Source organism: Bubalus bubalis, chromosome 10 (assembly GCF_019923935.1).
Source record: "Bubalus bubalis isolate 160015118507 breed Murrah chromosome 10, NDDB_SH_1, whole genome shotgun sequence".
Classification (NCBI taxonomy): domain Eukaryota; kingdom Metazoa; phylum Chordata; class Mammalia; order Artiodactyla; family Bovidae; genus Bubalus; species Bubalus bubalis.
In genome coordinates, this window is record NC_059166.1 from 41,414,932 (window position 1) to 41,434,315 (window position 19,384).

The window sequence follows — 19,384 nt, forward strand, 5'->3', positions numbered from 1 at the left end:
TATAAGAAGTTTGTAACTCTAAGCCAGTCATTTGGTTTTTTGAAAACCTTAAGTTTGGTGGAATAAGAACAGCATTGCGATTCTCAAGTTGAACAGTCTCAAATCTTTATATGAAAACAGTAATAATCTTCCTTGTGTGCTTGATGATGAAAGGTCTCTGAGGAAAAAATGGACAGAGTATTTAAGGGCAAATACTTAATAAATATTAAAAATGGATTTCTCACCCCATCATCTAATTATTAGACATTATTTAATAGCTTATTAGGGGCTTCCCTGCTGGCTCAGTGGTAAAGATTCTGCCTGCCAATGTAGGAGATGTAGGTTTGATTCTTGGGTCAGGAAGATTTCCTGGCAGAGGAAATGGCAACCCACTCCAGTATTCTTGCCTGGGAAATCCCATGGACAGAGGAGCCTAGCGGGCTACAGTCTTTGGGGTCCCAAAAGAATTGGACTAAGCAACAACGACAATAGTTTATTAGATACTAAGAGAGGACAGACTAACATTAATTCATCATTATTAGAAACCAATACTGACACTTGCAGGGAGAAGTTTTTAAAAATTATACTCTAGCTTTTCTATGGTTGAAATACTGTAACTTCCTGTCATTTATATAGTGAACTGGGTCTCACGTGATCACAGGCTTGGGCTCACAAGATAAAAATAAATAACCCAAATAACCTCCTTCATGACAGAAAAATATTTCAGAGCTAGAGGAAAAAGAGAAGACCTGGTCTGTGCAACCTGTGGTTTCTGTAGCTTACATTATGGGGTGTGTCCTGCCCAACTCTTTGTAAGTCTGTGCACTGTAGCCCACCAGGCTTCTCTGTCCTGGGAATTTTCCAGGCAAGAATACTGGAGTGGGTTGCCTTTTCCTGCTCCAGGGGATCTTCCTGATACAGGGATCAAGCCCTCGGCTCCTGTGTCTGCTGCACTGGCAGGCAGATGCTAGTGCCTCTGGTAACACTAGCACCATCTGGGAAGTTTACATTATATACATGTGCAAACACAGTCCTTCAGGATACTTAACAAGTAATAAACAATGATAACCTCTTTATTCAGAATCCAGTAGTTAGGTTGACTTTAAAGTGACTCTGTGGGGCTTTCGTTTTGGTGGGTATGAGTTTATGACAGAAAGTTTAAGTTTTTCCAATCTTTCAATCACTATTGACCCTGTATTATGTGTTGCATGCTTTATCTCACATAAGCTTCACAAAAAACTCTTTTGAGACAGATGAGAAAATTGAGGGTAAGGAGAATGATAACTTGCCTGTGATCATGCAGTTTAAAAATAATGAAGATGAAAGATGGGTTTTGCCAATGACCACATTCTTAGCCAGTAAATTCCTCTTAACAAAAGAAATAGCAATGAGGAAACTAGAAGATTCTAGGTTTTGTGGCTGTAACTCACTTAAAAAAAAATGAAATGCTTCACAAATTTGCATATCCTACTTGGTCGGGTTGCATGTTAATCTTCTCTGTATCATTTTGATTTTAGTGTATGTGCTACAGTAGTGAGCACTGTAACTCACACTTAACTTGGCTGAAAAAAGAGAGACCAAAAACAGTTGATTGGCACTACAAATAAACCCACGCAATTTATTAGACCTGACCCCTAGCGAGACTTTCCTTATCTGCCCTTAGTCATTAAGCTTTGACACTCTTAATTAATGGATACGTATGTCAGCTGGGTTTATTGCATATGAAAAATGCCCAGGAACAAACAAAAAATAATATGTTGTTCCCAGGAGCAAGTAAGAAATTATTGATTATGATATGTGAGAGTTCACTCAGGTGCTTTGCTGTAGTTGAGAGAGAGAAAAGAAAAACAGGTTGGTGAAATATAGCTCCTGTAAAGAGCTGGATATTCTCCATGCTTTTGACAAACTCAATTTATGAGTATAGATCTGTGCCACAGGGCTGGCCACCCAGCAACCACACAAAACCATCTGTGCTTACCTAGTAACTGCTCAGAATAACCTAATTCTCCTGTTTTCAAAGCTAACAATATGAGACACAAAAGGAAAACATACAGAATTGAAAGAAATTGCAGGGAGATGGAATCTTTGCTGGTGCTAAACTTAACATTTTGGCAAAGCTTTGTCTAATTAGCTAAGATCCCATCCTGTAGGATAGACTATTTTGCAGAATAATTTTGAATACATTATTATTTTTAACCATCATTGCTTGTAAATTCATTAAGTAAAAAGATTTAAATGTGAAATTACATACAAAGTCTTCATGGCAACATCCCAGCCCTCTCCAGCTACTCAGCATCCTTCCCTGGTTTCTCTACCTCTGATCACATCTTACAACTGGGGTCTCAGAAGGTCCCTTTATTCCCCTATTTATCTGTCCTTCACTGGTCTTTCTTTTCCTCTCTCCTTATTTTCTTGGGTTCAGCCATCATGTCTTGGAGTTGGTCCTGCATCCATATGACCAGCTCACATTTCCCTCAAATTCCAGGAGGTTTGTTCCATCACTGTGTTTAACACCTTTATTTATCCGTATATTTACCTGCATCTTTTCAAATTCATGACAATGGTCTAGACTAGGCTTGGTGTTGTCTTTTGCCGATGCCAAGCACACTGCCACCTCCAGGCCTTTGCATCTGCTGCTTTCTCTGTTTGGAACACTGTTTCCCTTCATATGCACGGCTGGCTTCCTTGCCTCCTTCATGTCTTTATCTAATGTCAGGGAGAACTTCCTGACCACCCCCTTTAAAACTGCAACACAAACTACGTCAGACTCCTGTATTCCCTGTTCCCTCTCCCTGCCTTACTCTTCTCCATAGCAATTACAACTTCTAAAACATATGTGTTGCTTACATATTCTGTTTATGGCTTCTCTCTCCATGCAAGCTTCCAAGGGCAGGCATTTTTTATCTAATATGTTCAGTTCTACACCCCTAGTGCTCACAACACTGGTGCAAAAGCCAATATTACCCATGAATATAATGGATGAAGGAATGAATGAATGATTGCCCCACTGGCACCTCACATAAAACTCCTCATTCATAGATCTGCTCCCTTCCTGCCATAAATAGTAGCATCTGCCTCCTTCTACTCATTCAGATGAAAAATCTCAATCACATTATCCCCTTTTTTAAATAACATGTTTTAAGTTATTTTGAAATCCCACGTACCCACTTCTTACTATTTATCCCATTTCTATTCTCTTAGACCTGGTCCAGGGTCTCATCACCTGCCCTGCCTTTCACAAGGACTGCTGCATCACTTCAAGCCTTTCTTGTCTCCAGCTTCTATTCTTCAGTTCATCCCAGAACACTGACCTAGACTGAGTTTCCTAAAATGCATATGTCAGATCACATCATGCCCTATTCTAAATCCTTAGCATGGAATTGAAGACTGTCCATGACCTGATCTCAAACCATTCTGCAATCCTCATCCTTCCAATGCTCTATATCCAGACACAGGGGACAGCTCCCCCTGTCCTAAAGCCAAGGGTACTGTGATGACTCCAAACCTTGCTGCTGTTCCCTCAGCTGCCCAAGCCAACGCAGCCATTGCTTGTTCTACAAGCATTCCCTGAACTGTCTCTGTCCTCCGCTTCCCAGCCATTTTGTTGATATCTCTATGTTTGCACTTATGAATCAAGATTGCAGGGAGAAATATCAGTAACCTCAGATATGCAGATGATACCACCCTTATGGCAGAAAGTGAAGAATAACGAAAGAGCCTCTTGATGAAAGTGAAAGAGGAAAGTGAAAAAGTTGGCTTAAAGCTCAACGTTCAGAAAACTAAGATCACGGCATCCGGTCCCATCACTTCATGGCAAATAGATGGGGAAACAGTGGAAACAGTGGCTGACTTTATTTTGGGGGGCTCCAAAATCATTGCAGGTGGTGATTGCAGCCATGAAATTTAAAGACGTTTACTCCTTGGAAGGAAAGTTATGACCAACCTAGACAGCATATTAAAAAGCAGAGACATTACTTTGTCCACAAAGGTCCATCTAGTCAAGGCTATGATTTTTCCAGTAGTCATGTATGGATGTGAGAGTTGGACTATAAAGAAAGCTGAGTGCCAAAGAATTGATGCTTTTGAACTGTGGTGTTGGAGAATACTCTTGAGAGTCCCTTGGACTGCAAGGAGATCCAACCAGTCCATCCTAAAGGAGATCAGTCCTGGGTGTTCATTGGAAGGAACTGATGTTGAGGCTGAAACTCCAATACTTTGGCCACCTGATGCGAAGAGCTGACTCATTTGAAAAGACCCTGATGCTGGGAAAGATTGAGGGCGGGAGGAGAAGGGGACGACAGAGGATGAGATGGTTGGATGGCATGCATCACTGACTCAATGGACATGGGTTTGGGTGGACTCTGAGAGTTGGTGAAGGACAGGGAAGCCTGGCATGCTGCACTTCATGGGGTTGCAAAGAGTTGGACACAACTGAGTGACTGAACTGAACTGAACTGAATCCATTTAATCTTTTTTTTTTAATTGGAATATAATTGCTTTATAATGTTGTGTTAGTTTCTGATGTACAGTGAAATGAATCAGGTATATACATACATATATCCCCATTCTCTTGAGCCTTCTTCCCTTCCCATCCCCATCCCACTCTGCTAGGTCATCACAGAGCACCAAACCTAGCTCCCTGTGCTTTATAGCAGCTTCCCACTGTTAAATGCCCATCTCTCACCTCAAGCCACAGTCTCATTGAGAACTGCCTGCAGGCATCATTTACCTATATATGCATCATAGTGATTAGCCAGTGTTTAACAGAGTAGGCACTAGAAACTGTGTATAAACTGTCTGAATGAAATGTTGAGTACATAATGGAAGTTTCGTGTTGTGTGATAGGATAGAATTCTTCAACAGGACTCAGGGGAAAGACATGGGTTTAATAAGGGCACAATTTATGCTTATTTTTGCTCATCATTCAGACCCAGTTGTAGGCCCTCTGAGGGAAACCTACCATATAGCCCTTAGTCTAAACCAGCACAGACTGTGCTATATTCATAAAGCTGGTCTCAGTCATATGTGACAAATGAGTCCCCCCAGTCCCACACCCAGCATCACACCTACCCCCTCCGACTTCTGGGCTGGGCAACTACCAAGCTATAAAATAGAATTGTTACTTATATAAGCAAATTAAAATAAAGATAATTGGTAGAAGAGGGAAGGATGTGGGAGGAATAATTCCATAAATTTTGCCTTATTTTATTCATCATATTTGATTTCATTTCATTTCACCTTAAAATCTATAGAAGTGTGCTTAAAAGCACAAATGTGACTGTATCAGCATACTTTTTAAAATTTGTTGAATTTTACTTCTGTCTTTTAATTTTTTAATATTATCTTTTATTTTGGCTGCACTGAGTCGTCTTCACAGTGGCATCCAGTCTCAGTCTTGGTGGCCCTTGGGCTTCTTTAGTTGCGACATGTGGACTTAGCTGCCCTGTAGCATGTGGAATCTTAGTTTGCCAACAGGGATTGAACCCACATCCCCTGCATTGGAAGGCAGATTCTCAACCACTGGACCACCAGGGAAGTCCCTGTCTTGACAAACTTTTATTGTATGTTAATGCTTTTCTTCTTTGCTGGCTCCCCCTTCCTCACCTACCGCCCCCTCCACTTTTTGCCTTAGGGAGCCCATGTTAACAGTCTACCATAATTCTCTTCCTTCTCATACAAGCATATAAGAAAGCTATTAATCGTATAGACATGTGTGAATTTGTCATTATTTTATAAAAACTGGATTTTTATGCACTCTTTGACATCTTGCTTTGCACAGTCATAACTCCTTGATAACTAACCCCACTGAATCAACTAATAAGTAGGTTCTAATAGGTAAATTCTTTGTACAGGCTGCATAAAATTCCCCCATCTTATCTATACAGGATAGATTCCCTAGAGTGAAATTTCTGGAACAGAGTGTATTTGTATTCATAATTTTAATACTGTTGCCAGATGTTATATTACTAAAAGGCTATAACAATGCATATTTTCACCTGCAGTGAATGAGAGAAGCCTTTGCCCTGCATTCCCACCAGCAGTAGGTATTATTGGGCTTTCAATTTCCAACCATCTGAGTTATAAAATAACATCTTGATGTTACTTAAATTTGCATCTCTGAATCATTAGTGAGTTTTAGGATCTTCATATGGCTACAACCTATCTGACTTTTCTCTTCAATGAATTGTTTGTTCATGCTTTTTGATTATATCTCTATTGAGGTCTTTTGACAACTTGTCTCAATTTGCAGGAGGTCTTTGAATATTATAAATATTAAACATTTGTCTGTTCTCTGTATTGCAGATATTTCCCCATGGCTTTCATTTGCATTTTGACTTAGTTTATAGCATCTTTTGCCATATTTACATATTCAAATATCCTATCTTTTCTCTAACAGTCCCTGGATTTGCAGTCATGGGTAAGGTGTCTCCAGCCCCTAGGTTTTTCATATAAGCACCAGGATTTTGTTGTAAGATACTGATATTTTTATATTAAATTTTTAACTGATTTGAAATTTTTTCCTTTAAGATGCAGATAAAGGTGGGAGTACAAACTGATCTTTTACACAGCCAGTTGTACCAGCAACATTTATTCAATAATTCATCCTTTCTCACTGAGCTGAGGTACAGTAAGCCCCCTACATATGAACCATCAAGCTGCAGACTTTCAAATATTCGAACATGCGTTCGCATGTCCAATCATGTAGGTCAGCTCATGTGTCTGGCATGCACTGTCACATGCGTGCATCCTCTACAAGCAGTTGCGCTTTTGTGTACTTCACTGTACAGAGTACTGTAGTGCAGTACCTTTATTTCAAGCTCGGGATGTCCGGAGCAAGCATGAAGGCAGCAGTGAAATAGCTGTGTTGCTAAGTAGTGCCAGCTGCTGTACTGTACTTTTCAAGGTTCTATAGTTGTCAAGGAGGAGATAATGAAGAGAAGAAACCCGAGGATATTACCAAAGTGAAAAGATGAACATTGGAGGAGCCAGCAAAAGAAAATGGAGGAAAAATGGCTAGTGAGATAAGAAGAAAATGCAGGAGAATGTGGAATCCTATAAGCCAAATGAAGAACGTTTCTAGAATGATGAGATGATAAACTCTGCCAAGTACTAATGATGAGACAAGATGAAGATTTAGAATTGTCCAGTGAATTTAGCAATATGGAGGTCACTGGTGACCTCAGGAAGAGAACCTTTGGTCATATGTATGACATAAGAGAAGATTTAAAAATTTAAATAGCACAAACTTGTGAGTAGCCTCTAAAAAAAGAAGTGATAAATTCTTTAAAATTGGTGTTATATTTACATTTGGATTGTTAACTGTAACTTTATTTGTTTACATCTATTTTTTCATTGTCAATTAGCAAGAGATCATTCTGTGTCTTTATCTCGATTTTTTTCATGTTTCCAATTAACAAGAGCTAAAAGGCCTCTTGGTCTCATATTAAATACTTTGTGGTTCTCAACAGGTGTTTGTTGAATAAGTAGGTATGCATGTCACATTCTAACACTACCTAGCAAAGGTTCCCCTCACTGAGTCAACATACTAACAGAATGACGGGAGTCAAGATCACACACGGTCTCCTTAAATGAAACAAGTATTATCTTTTACAAAGATAAAATCAAGATCTCAATTGATGACTGTGCTAAATGGTAAAGTAAAATAACATTAATTCTAGTCCAGAGTCCTAACTCCAATCTAAATAGTATTCAAAAGTTTATAGTTAGGTATGAAGGGAGGAAAAATGTCACCTACAACAGATGGCTCTACCTTATGACATTTTCATCAAAGCACCAACTGTCCTTTAAAAGCTTGGTTTCCAAATTTGATTTATATATTTAAAAGATCAGTAACAGGAGAAATAATAGCCCAGGGAAATAATACAACCCAAATATAGCAGTTTTTGTTAGAAAGTATCTTTACATGAGAATTGCGTATTAGATGGAGATGACACATGAAAGAAAAAGAAGTAGAAGAAACTATTGTAAGAGAGAATATTCACAGTTCCAATTCAGTGGACTTGGTGAATAAAGACACAATTGTGAATTCTCTTGAAGCATCTCATTCCTCAAGCCATTGTAAAGGATTTACACTATTCCTTTTACAAAAAGTAGAATTAAATTAGATTTTCAAAACTACACCAATCTTGTCTCACATAGAGTTCCTTGATTACAGATTTAAACACATCTAAAACTCAGAGTAAACATTCCCACCTACTTACACAATGACCAGGCCGCAACCATGGCACAAGCTGCCACAGTTCTGAGAACTGGCCTCAAAAATGGGAAAAAACTGACCCTGGAACTGAAGACTAACTGTGCTTAAAACAACTGAGGTGATGCTGACCAGACCACCACGTGATCAATTTCAAGATGACTGTCAGCTGACTGTGCTGTTTCTGCGTGTAGCCCCCACCCTCTGCCTAGAAAAGCTCTTATCCACTGATGCCCAGTGTGGGAGGGTTGGCCTTTGGACAGGAGTCCCCCACCCTCCTCCCCAGGTTGCCAGCATTCAAAATAAAGCACACTTTCCTTTCCACCAACCTGGCCTCTTTATTGACTTTAGAGCAACAAGTAGCTGTTCATCGAGTAGTTAACTCTTTCCAACTGCTGGGGCTTTCAGTATTTATAAGACAGCTCACAGGATATGGCTCAGAATACTATCCACAGCACTTGAGGGGGAACTAAAGGTCCTTGACTCTGCTTAATGACTAAACTAATATTATTTTGTCCTGTTTGACTGTTTTCCTTTGCTTTTGTATTTTCTCACTTCTCTGATTAAACTTACTCTTCGGCTAAAGTTTTTCTACAAACAAAAGGCAGGTGGAGGACACGGGTGGTGAAGGATCATAGGGTCCTGCTCCATTTTACTATAAGAAAGTTCACATTATTTTTCAATTTTAGCAATGATCTTTTTTAAAAAGTATGTTTTGAGTCATCTGGATTACTTTCTCATTACCAAGACTGCCCTATAATTCAGTACTTGCATTTGTGTTTGCCTTCCCTGGTGGCTTAGATGGTAAAAGAATCTGCCTGCAATGGGGGAGACCTGGGTTCGATTCCTAGGTTGGGGAGATCCCCTGAAGAAGGGGATAGGAACCCACTCCAGTGTTCTTGCCTAAAGAATCCCATGGACAGAGGAGCCTGGTGGGCCACAGTCCATGGGGTCACAAAGAGTTGGGTACGACTAAAGTGATGAACACTTTACAATCCTATGGTGCCTAAGGACCACCTGTAATCATGGTTTTTATCTTACACATGTGGTGGGTAACAAGTGTGACCACCATTCTCTTGGCATATTCTAACATCAAAAGACTAATTTGGTTTTGCTTACTAGTTGTAAATGAAAACTTTCTTTTCCTTTACAATTTAAAGATATTTTTAATAAAATAAGACTTTCTTAATTTACTTATTAAACTGAAATTGTTTTAATGATATAAGAAATGTAGTAAAGCGTCATGATGTACATACATGCTCAGTCACTCTGTTGAGTCTGACTTTTTACAACCCCATGGTCTGTAACCTGCCAGGCTCCTCTGTCCTTGGGATTCTCCAGGCAAGAATACTGGAGTGGGTTGCTGTTTCCTCCTCCAGGAGACCTTCCTGACCCAGGGATCAAATCCATGTCTCCTGAGTCTTGGCGTTGCAGGTGAATTCTTTACCTCTGAGTTACTGGGGAAGCCCCATCAAAATGTATCCCTTTGGCAAATGGGAAGAAAATAGATAGAAATGTAATGTATAAATGATTCAATGTATAACAAGGTAGGTTTTATGGTACTCCAGTGGCGCTTGGAAAAGAAGTGGTTTGAATAGAGAACAGAGTTCCTAGAATTCAGGTATCACAAAGCAGATTGAACTGAACTAAAAACAAAACAAATAACAACAAAAAAGAAACAAATAACATTGTGGCATCAGAGTCAAATGCAGTTTGCCAAGAAACATGTTTCTTACATGTATACACTGTTAGAATAAATGCAGCAACCAAAACTCAGAGAAGTCTTTTGGTTGAAAAAAACTTTCTAAATCTCCAATATTGGGATATACTATAAATGTATAGGTCCATTTGAAATGAATACATGTTCTGAAAGGGCATCAATATCAATAATAGTAAGGACTCCAAAGATGTTCCGCTACATTGAAGGTCAAAGGAATCCAATCCACAAATGACATCTAAAATTTAAACATTTTTATATTAAATTCAATGTTATAAATCTTGTCTCCACAAAGTAATATGTCATACTAAATTGATAATTAGTCTTCATCTCAGTTTTGTAAATGTACATACTTCTCTATTATCATAATAGAGTTTAAATCAACACTGAAAGTGTGAAGAATTTGGCCTTTCAAGGAGGCCTGGGCTTTAATTCAGTTTGAGAAACCCTAAACAGATACTATCTAAAATGTTTTCCATACTTTTCTACATCTCTGACCTTTTAGCATCACCATGGACCCCATTGCCAGCCAGTATCTTGCACAAGCATGCTGACAGGGACCACAAAAAGAAAATGAGACTCAAAAAAATTAATCTGTCATCACAATTGAGATACTATCACAAAGCAATTGATGCTAAGACTCTCAGGTCATTTTCATATAGAAAAGAGAACATGGATATATATTGGTTGGCATCTAATTCATCTACTTCATTCAAAATGTATTATCCTAAAGAGAACTGTTTTATTAACAAAGCAATTTTCCCTAAAATGATACTGAGTGGCAAGTTAATATAGCTTATTCATAATTCCATACTGTTATCAAACACCCACCATTGAAAACAAATTATCCAGATATATGTTATCTAAAATTTTCAGGGAGCACAAGCAAGAGGCAGGCAGGATTCTGACCTTGCTGGGCATGATTGCTCATGCTGGATCTCTTCTTGCTATCACAGCTAGCAGTCCATCTAAATGAAATTCACATTTCCAGTGCTAATAAGTTTCGAGAGCTTCTAAGTCAAAGTTCTCTTTGACCAAGGAGAATTGAAATTTGTATTGCTTACTGCTCTTGTCTCAATATATGACTATCTTTGATGATTCCTACTAGTTTAAAAAAATTTTTTATTCCTATTAATGCCAATAAATGAATAAATGCATCCAGTTTTTTAGCAGTTAGGAAGCACTTGCAGTAATGCTTCTGTCCTATTAAAATTAAATGGAAACATTGCGTAGAGAAAGAGATATTTACTACCCACATGACGATCGGTTTCCCTGGTGGCTCAGAGGGTAAAGAATATGCCTGCAATGCAGGATACCCAGACTCGATGCCCGAGTGGGGAAGACCCCTTGGAGACGGGAATGGCAACCCACCCCAGTATTCTTGCCTGGAGAACTCCATGGACAGAGGAACCTGGTGGGCTACAGTCCATGGGGTCGCAAAGAGTAGGACATGACTGAGCGACTAACACACACACACACACGAAGTTGAATTTAGCGTGAATTAGATTGTTTGCAACATCTACCAATAAATTTTGCTGAACAAAAAACAAAAACAAATAAAAAAGCTTTGTGAACTTTTGAGGCTGGGTTTGCTGTCTGGCTGTGTGCTGAGGATGAGAAGCACTGAATACAGAAACAAATGAAAAGAAAAACAGACCTGGATTCAACAACTGTCTAGGCTTAGTTTCCTCTATAGCAAACTGTGGTTTTTCTGTTTCACCACATGGATTTTGAGAAAATTATAATGCATGATATACATGAAATATCTGCTACAAAGTACGTAATATGTTATCTTTATTTTTCAATACTATCATTACTACTGTGAGAATTATTATTAGCACAATACTTGGCACTGAGTCTTTCTTGAATAAATCTTAATTCTCATCCATTTGACTCAGGGTACAAGAATCACTCTTTTGTGTGTGTGTGTGTGTGTGTTGCTATTTTTTTATTGTAGTCTAGTTGCTTTACAAAATTGTATTAGTGTCTGCTGTACAGCGAAGTGAAACAGGTATATGTTTACATATATCCCCTCTTTTTGGATTTCCTTACATTTAGTTCACCACAGAGCATTGAGTAGATTTCTATATGCTATACAGTTGATTGTCACTAGTTACCTATTTTACACATAGTATCAATAGTGTATATATGTCAATCCCAATCTCCCAATTCATCCCACCCCCACTTCCCCCACCCCCAGTATCCAGACATTTGTTTGCTTACAGAGTGAAGTAAGTCAGATATGTGTATATATGTGGGATCTAGAAAAATGTTACAGATGATCTTAGTTGCAAAGCAGAAATAGAGACACAGACATAAAGAATCACTCTTTTGCTATTTAGGACATGGCAGTCAATAAGTTCAAAGGTGAGCTAAGGCATTTCTAACCCTTCCCACATCTCCTCTGCTTAACCTGGGCCCACTCAGTGCAAGTTAAACTCACACTGTATAGAAATATCAGTTCCCCCAAGGGTCCTTGAAGACTCTGTGTTCCCCCCTCCACTCACCCACCTCCTTGCATGAAGATTAATATAATTAAATTTGTATAACTCTTTAAAATTTAAAAAGTTCATTCACCTACAGTACTGCATTTAATTCCTAGAGTGTCTCTGTTCTTTTTATCTCTGTTTCACAAATGAGAAAATTAAGGCTCAAAGAAATTAATAACCCAATAATAATAACAGATAACATTTGTTTCAGGCACTGTGATGAGTATTTTCTAGCCATTACTCAGCAAATCCTCAAAGCAATTCTAGCGGTATGACAGGCACAATTCTGGAATGGCTGGCAAGCCCCTCTGCCCAGCCCTTCTCCCCCATCTCTTATATGTATTTTTTTCACATTCATTTATTTGGCTGCACCAGCTCTTAGTTGCAGCCTGCAAACTCTTAGTTGTGGCATGTGGGATCTAATCAGGGATCAAACTTGGGCGCCTTGCGTGAGGAGCGTGGAGTCTTAGCCATTGGACCAACAGGAAAGCCCCCCAGGTACATACTTCGTACAATCCTTGCTACTGTGAATCTGGTAGCTTTGTCCTGGAAGGAATTAAAAGCAGCCCTAGCCCTTTGTTCTGGTCCCCTGCCCATCACCTTAAAACCTAAAAACTGAAGGATTAACAGCTGCCACAGCACATCTAGAAGCTGCCCCACTGGGCTGGTGCCTGTGCCTTTTCTATCATTAAAACTTTTCTGATATTAACACTGATAAAAAAGACTCACCAAATGTCCATGATACCCACTGGTGTCCTTTGTGGGAAATGTATCCTTTGGGTTTATCTCAGTAAAACATAACTTGTTTTTGGTTCACAGGCCAGCAGGCTCATATTCACCAAGCCTCTCTGGGATTACACCATGCATATGCCTAGATGACCGAAAATGTCAGGACCCAGGAGGCTGAGTTTAAGGCCCTGGCTTTTGGCAGAGCACCTTTTGTTTTCAGACCACCAGGCTTCCGACATTCTCCCCATAATGTCAAGCTGATGTCTGCTATTCCTTGTAGAAGTAAGTGTCGTACAGCAGAGAAAATGACAGATTCAATCTGTGGTGACACTTTTCCAGGGTGGGCTAAACGTGGACAGCGGACGCGAAAACAGCTATTCAGGACCAAGTAATACATCACATACTCCAAACACCACTAAGAAGGAGGACATTAAAAAGTCACCTGGTAGCCAATACCCATATATTGAATTCTGCAGGCCAGAATGCTGGAGCGGGTAGCCTTTCCCTTCGCCAGGGCATCTTCCCAACCCAGGGATCAAACCCAGGTTTCCCGCATTGCAGGCGGATTCTTTACCACTGAGCCACAAGGGAAGCCCATGAATACTGGAGTGGGTAGCCTCTCCCGCAGATCTTCCTGACCCAGGAATTGAACCTGGGTCTCCTGCATTGCAGGAGGATTCTTTATCGGCTGAGCTACCAGGGAAGCCCTATCCATATGTAATTGAGTCTTATACCATAGATCATCTACTATAGCTTATGCGCTTTCTCAGAGAAGAGACGCCTGCTCTTTTCTATATTCACTTGCTCTTTTATGCAAAACTCTAGCAAGTGGAATACAATATATTATTTCTGTGGAAGATGGGAAGGGAGGAAGGAGGGACTTGAGCCAGAAAAGACCACCTGGCCATCTTCTTGTAGGGGAGTAGAGTGGCTTTGTGCGTCAATGAGCAAATATCAAGTTTCAGACTCAAATAAGGGAGAAAGACTGATGTAGATTCTAGAAGGGGTAAAGCCCTGGCAAAAGTCACTCCTGGTGCTGCCGCTTCAGGCTAAAAAATGTAGGCCCGCCCACCTAGAAATTAAAGAAAGTCATGAACAAAGAAACAACCCAACAGATGGATCATTAATGAAAGATCACTCAGCGTGGAGGATGTACTAAAGCATGATAGCCAGTGGGATGCTGGTAGACTGGTTCTCAAAAGCCAAATAGACGAAAAGGCCCCTAAAACCAGAAACAAAAACAAATAAACAACAACAAACCACCCTCCCCCTCATCAAACTAACCCAAAACAATAAGCCTTAATTTTAGCATTTGATGACTTCTAGTGTAAATGCTACTACCACTATGGCTGATTTCAAGCTATTAATAGTTTAACAATCAGCTTGCAAAGTTCTGAATGTTTAACAGACTCAGACTCTTCTCTGCTCAGTTTTTAAAAGCCAGCTCCTGCTCCCCACTGCAAGAAATGGTAATATGGTGGTCCATGCCTTATATTTAAAAATGAAAGTGAAAGTGAAATTCATTCAGTCATGTCCGACTCTTTGTGACCCCATGGATGATACAGTCCATGGAATTCTCCAGGCCAGAATACTGAAGCGGGTAGTCTTTCCCTTCTCCAAGGGATCTTCCCAACCCAGGGATTGAACCCAGGTCTCCCGCACTGCGGGTGGATTTTTTACCAGCTGAGCCACCAGGGAAGCCCAAGAATACTGGAGTGGGTAGCCTATCCCTTCTCCAGTGGATCTTCCTGATCCGTGAATCAAATTGGGGTCTCCTGCATTGCAGGCAGATTCTTTACCAACTGAGCTATCAGGGAACTAAAAGATATATTCAAAAACTTATACATTTTTCCATCAAAATAAAAGTATTTCTAAAAATAAAAATATTTCTCAGAGAAGCCAGTTCTCTGAAATCTGAACACTGGCTGTCTATACTGATTCAGTCCCCCAGGTTGTCAAAGAGGAAAGACATATGGGGCACAAGTAATATTCAAAGATTTCAAAACTGAGTGAATACAGCAATCCACAGATTTAAGAAACCAGCAAATCCCAAGAACTTAAAAAATAAACAAAAACTACACACAGATAGATGCACCGCATTGAAATTACAGAACTTAAAAGCAGCCTAAGCAGCTAGAATTTCAAAAACTGACTTATCAACAGCAACCATAGAAGCCAAGAATCAGTGAAATAATTTCTTCAAATATGTGGATCCAAACTGACAAGTAACCTAGAATATCCAACCCAAGAATGGAAGGATGGAAGGAACAAAGGAAGGAAGGATGGAAGGAACAAAGGAAGGAGGGAAAGAATGGAGGAAGGGAGGGGGGAGCACAGCAAAGGAAGAAAGAAAATTCTTCTAAGAATTAGGGCAAAATAAGACATTTCAGACAAACAAAAACTGAGAAACTGGCACCAATGGCTGCTCGTTAAAGAAAATTCTAAAGTTTGTACTTTACTGAGAAAGAAAACTACCTCAGATGAAAGGTCTAAGACCCAAAAAGGAAAAAATTTCCCCTTGGGAAGATTTTTCAAGACCATCCCAAACATAGCTGCTGTCTGTTTTCCGCTTGCACGCACATGACAATCATACACTCAAATCCAGTGGACATGGGGACCACCATGTTCGAATCTTTTTTTTAGTGATGGAACCAGCCCCTGAGAGTCAGTATGATTTGTGTCTTACTATCTTGACCTGTGGCTGGAGTGGGGCAAGAAAGTAGATTCAGATGTTTTCCTCGGCCTTTCCCATGATAACTCTGAAGCTACTCGCCAAGAACTTAATTGTGGGGGGGGGGGGCGGCAGGCAGGGGAGAAGGGGAAGGTTGATTAGAAAGAGCCCTGGACTGCAAGGCAATTCTAAGAAATTTCAGCCAGGCTGATGGTAAGGCCCTGAGCTAAGATTCTTCCTTAGAGCAGATATTTGTAGGACAGTTATGCTTCCTAAACTGCGCTCAGTCACCAGCTGGGGACTGGGTAGAGGAGGCACAGCCTGGTGTGGTTGACCCAGAGGTGTGATCACAGGGCTTGTCCATCACCAGCCACACTTGTCCAGGTGGGTTCTCTCGAAGGACTTCTGAGCACAGCACTTCATGCCCTCCACAGAGAAGAAACGGCATATGTGTTCTAAGACAGGGGTCCCCAGCCTGCAGAATCTCATGCCTGATGGTCCGAGGTGGAACTGATGTGATAACAATAGAGATAAAGTGCACAGTGAATGTAACGTGCTTGAGTCATCCCAAAACCGTCCTCCCCACTCCCATCCATAGAACAATTGTCTTCTAGGAAACCGGTCCCTGGCCAAAAAGGTTGGGGACCACTGTTCTAAGTACCAGAATATTTGTAGCACAGTGTTTATAATAATCCCAAACTGGAAACAACTCAGATGTCCATCAACAGGAGGGCTGATGAATACATGTGTCGCGAGTATGCAGTGGAACGCCATTCAGCCATGAGTGGACCACTGGGCACCCACAAGGAAGCATCTCATTAGTAACGTTGGACTGAATAAAGGAGGTCGGAGGGGAAAAGGGATACATTGTTTCCATTTATGTAAGTTCAAATATAAGTAAAATTAAATGATATATTCTAAATGACAGTCTCTTGAAATCAGTCACTCAGTGGCCTGGTCAGCAGCATCTGGATTGTTTCAAGCACAATTAGTCTTCAGTTTCAGGGTCGGTTTGTTCCCGTTCCTTTGAGGCCAGTTCTTGGAACCACAGCAGCTTTTGTCATGGCTACAGTCTGGGCATCACATAGTTAACTTTTTCCACCTGGTGAGGGTTTCAGTATCTACAGAACAGTTCACAGGATATGGCTCAGAATATTCTCTAGAGCCCTTGAGGAGGAACTAACTGTCCCTCACTTTGCTAAATGACCAAACTATCATTATTTTGTCCTGTTTGGCTGCTTTTCCTTTACTTCTGCATTTTCTCATTTCTCTTAAGTTTATTCCTTGACAACAGTTTTTCTACAGACAAAAGGCAGAAGGACATGATGTGGGGGTGACGGGAGATGGGAGTATCTGTCCTGGGAAGGCCCCATAGGGTCCTGCTCTGTTTCAGGAATAAGTACTACAAATCATCACAAATTATTTTTTTTAAACATGTGGCAGCAACAATATATTAAAATGGCATGAAATGACTGAAGGAACCAAAGCAAGAAGGAAAAAAAAAAAAGATCAGGCTATCAGTCATGGTGATTGCAATGACCTGGTCATATCCCCACTTTGGAAACACCATTTCTCTAGTTCATTTCAAAGAAAACTAATCAACCTTTTTTTAAGGTTTTGGCTACACATTGCCACTGGGTGGCACTCCCAGTCCACAGTAGCATCTTGGAACTGCAGGGAGCAAATTAAAAAGCAGGCAGCCGCTGACTGGTTTTCAGACATATGAACAAAACATTTAAAATATTTTCTCTCTTGTATTGACACATAAAGAAGCACAAACACCGAAGGAAGGAAGTAGCTATCTTTAGAAAAAACAAAAGCATCTCTGCCACTGTGAAAAACAAAACAAAACCAGCCAACTAGGAAAGAGGCTGCTGAAACAAGTTTCCAGAGATCAATAATGTTCAATCTCCTTTGACTGAGGGCATGACTGGCAGCTTACAATAATGACAGAATCAAAGTCCTTGCACAGAGGGTTTTGTTTTTTTTAATCAGCTTTTCTAGTTGCACAGAGGCCTCTTCTGCAGCTACATTTTGCATGTGTACACTGTGTGGACTTGTGCATCTTAGGCGTCTACATTAAACACGTTCCTACAAAGAAGGCCAAGGGTTGCCCTTGGGGCCCAGACATCTGTCTGGCTCCAGCAACTCTCCCCTTGGGAAAATCAAATATAAAATGCTGTTCAAACAACCAATTATTGCACTGCTTTAGATAAGGCGACTTGCACTTTCCCCCATTTGTCAAACCCCTGAAAGAAAGGGTTGCAAACCAGAAGAGGAAAGAGTAGTGAGCTTTTCATTATCTACAGAGCCTGTGCTGAAAGGTCATTTGATGAAACGAAGATGGGAATCAAGTGTGTCTTGACTGGCTCTAGCATTTTCTTTTTTTTTTTTTTTTTTAGCATTTTCTTTTGTAGCTATGCTAACATTTTTCCAATGTTCAGTTTCCTTTTATTGTACAGATTTATCTAATACATGCTTAACAAAATGTAGTTCAGTAATACTAAAATAGCTGATAGTCCCAGGCAATTAAAAAAAAAAGTTGACACTTAATAAGCGTGTACATGCCAGGTGCTGAACAATTTACCTCCTCACTCCCTTTAATACAAAAACCCTATGAGAAAGGAATTATCATCTCCACTTTGCAAGTATGGAAATGAAGCTCATCAAGGTTACGTAACTTGCACAAGGATGGATGGCTAGGAAACGCGGTGCCTGACTCAGACGAATCTCTGCACCAAAGTGCATGTTGTTCCTTTTCTACGAGAACATTTAACTGAGATTTCAGGGTGTCCTAGTTAAAGAACTCAGTCTCAGGGAAGATGTCCTGGTTAAGAGCTATCTTTCTGGCCCTGCCCCATTAGTCCCTGGGTTCCACAGAGCAGTACTGAAATCTGAGGATGAAAGAAGACCACGTCCCAGCTTCCCAAAGGGATATTCCACCCCTAAGCATGTCATAAGCTCAGCATGTCAGCATGCCCTCTGCAGCCAGTGGAAAGGCTCATCAGACAGTTGGGATTCCGCTGACCTCCGTTTCCATCCCATGGCAGTGACTGGAGAGTACTCCAAATCTTACAACTTGTAAGACGTGGGTATGTTACTTACCCTCATTTCTGTTCTTAAATCTTCAAAACACAAATAATAACAATACCTACCTCAAAGGTTTTTGTGAGAATTAAATGAGCTCACTTGGTATATAATGCGTTTCCCAGGGGACACTAGTGATAAAGAATCCACCTGCCAATGCAGGAGCTGTAAGAGATGTGGGTTTGATCCCTGGCTCAGAAAGATCCTCTGGAAGAGAAAATGGCACCCTTATTCAGTATTCTTGCCAGGAAAATCTCATGGACAGAGGAACCTGATGAGTTACAGTCCATAGGGTCACCAAGAGTAGAACACAACTGAGAGTCTGAGCACATGTATGTATATAATGTTTTTAACAGTGCCTGGCACAGGGTATGAGCTAATAGATGCTGATTGTGACCATTATCATTAATTCAGCAGCTCAAGATTTGCACCCCTTTTTAAACCACAACCTCTTTCGCTGCCACCACGCATACTACTGGTCTACCATGACAGCACAC

At 40.4% G+C, this 19,384-nt stretch overlaps 1 non-coding gene across 1 annotated transcript; it reads right to left on the reverse strand.

Moving 5' to 3' along the window:
* Window positions 1-1,413: 1,413 nt before the first annotated feature.
* LOC123464649 lies at window positions 1,414-1,520 on the reverse strand. Its single transcript, XR_006639672.1, has one exon. It is a non-coding gene; the product is annotated as a U6 spliceosomal RNA (small nuclear RNA).
* Window positions 1,521-19,384: the final 17,864 nt, after the last annotated feature.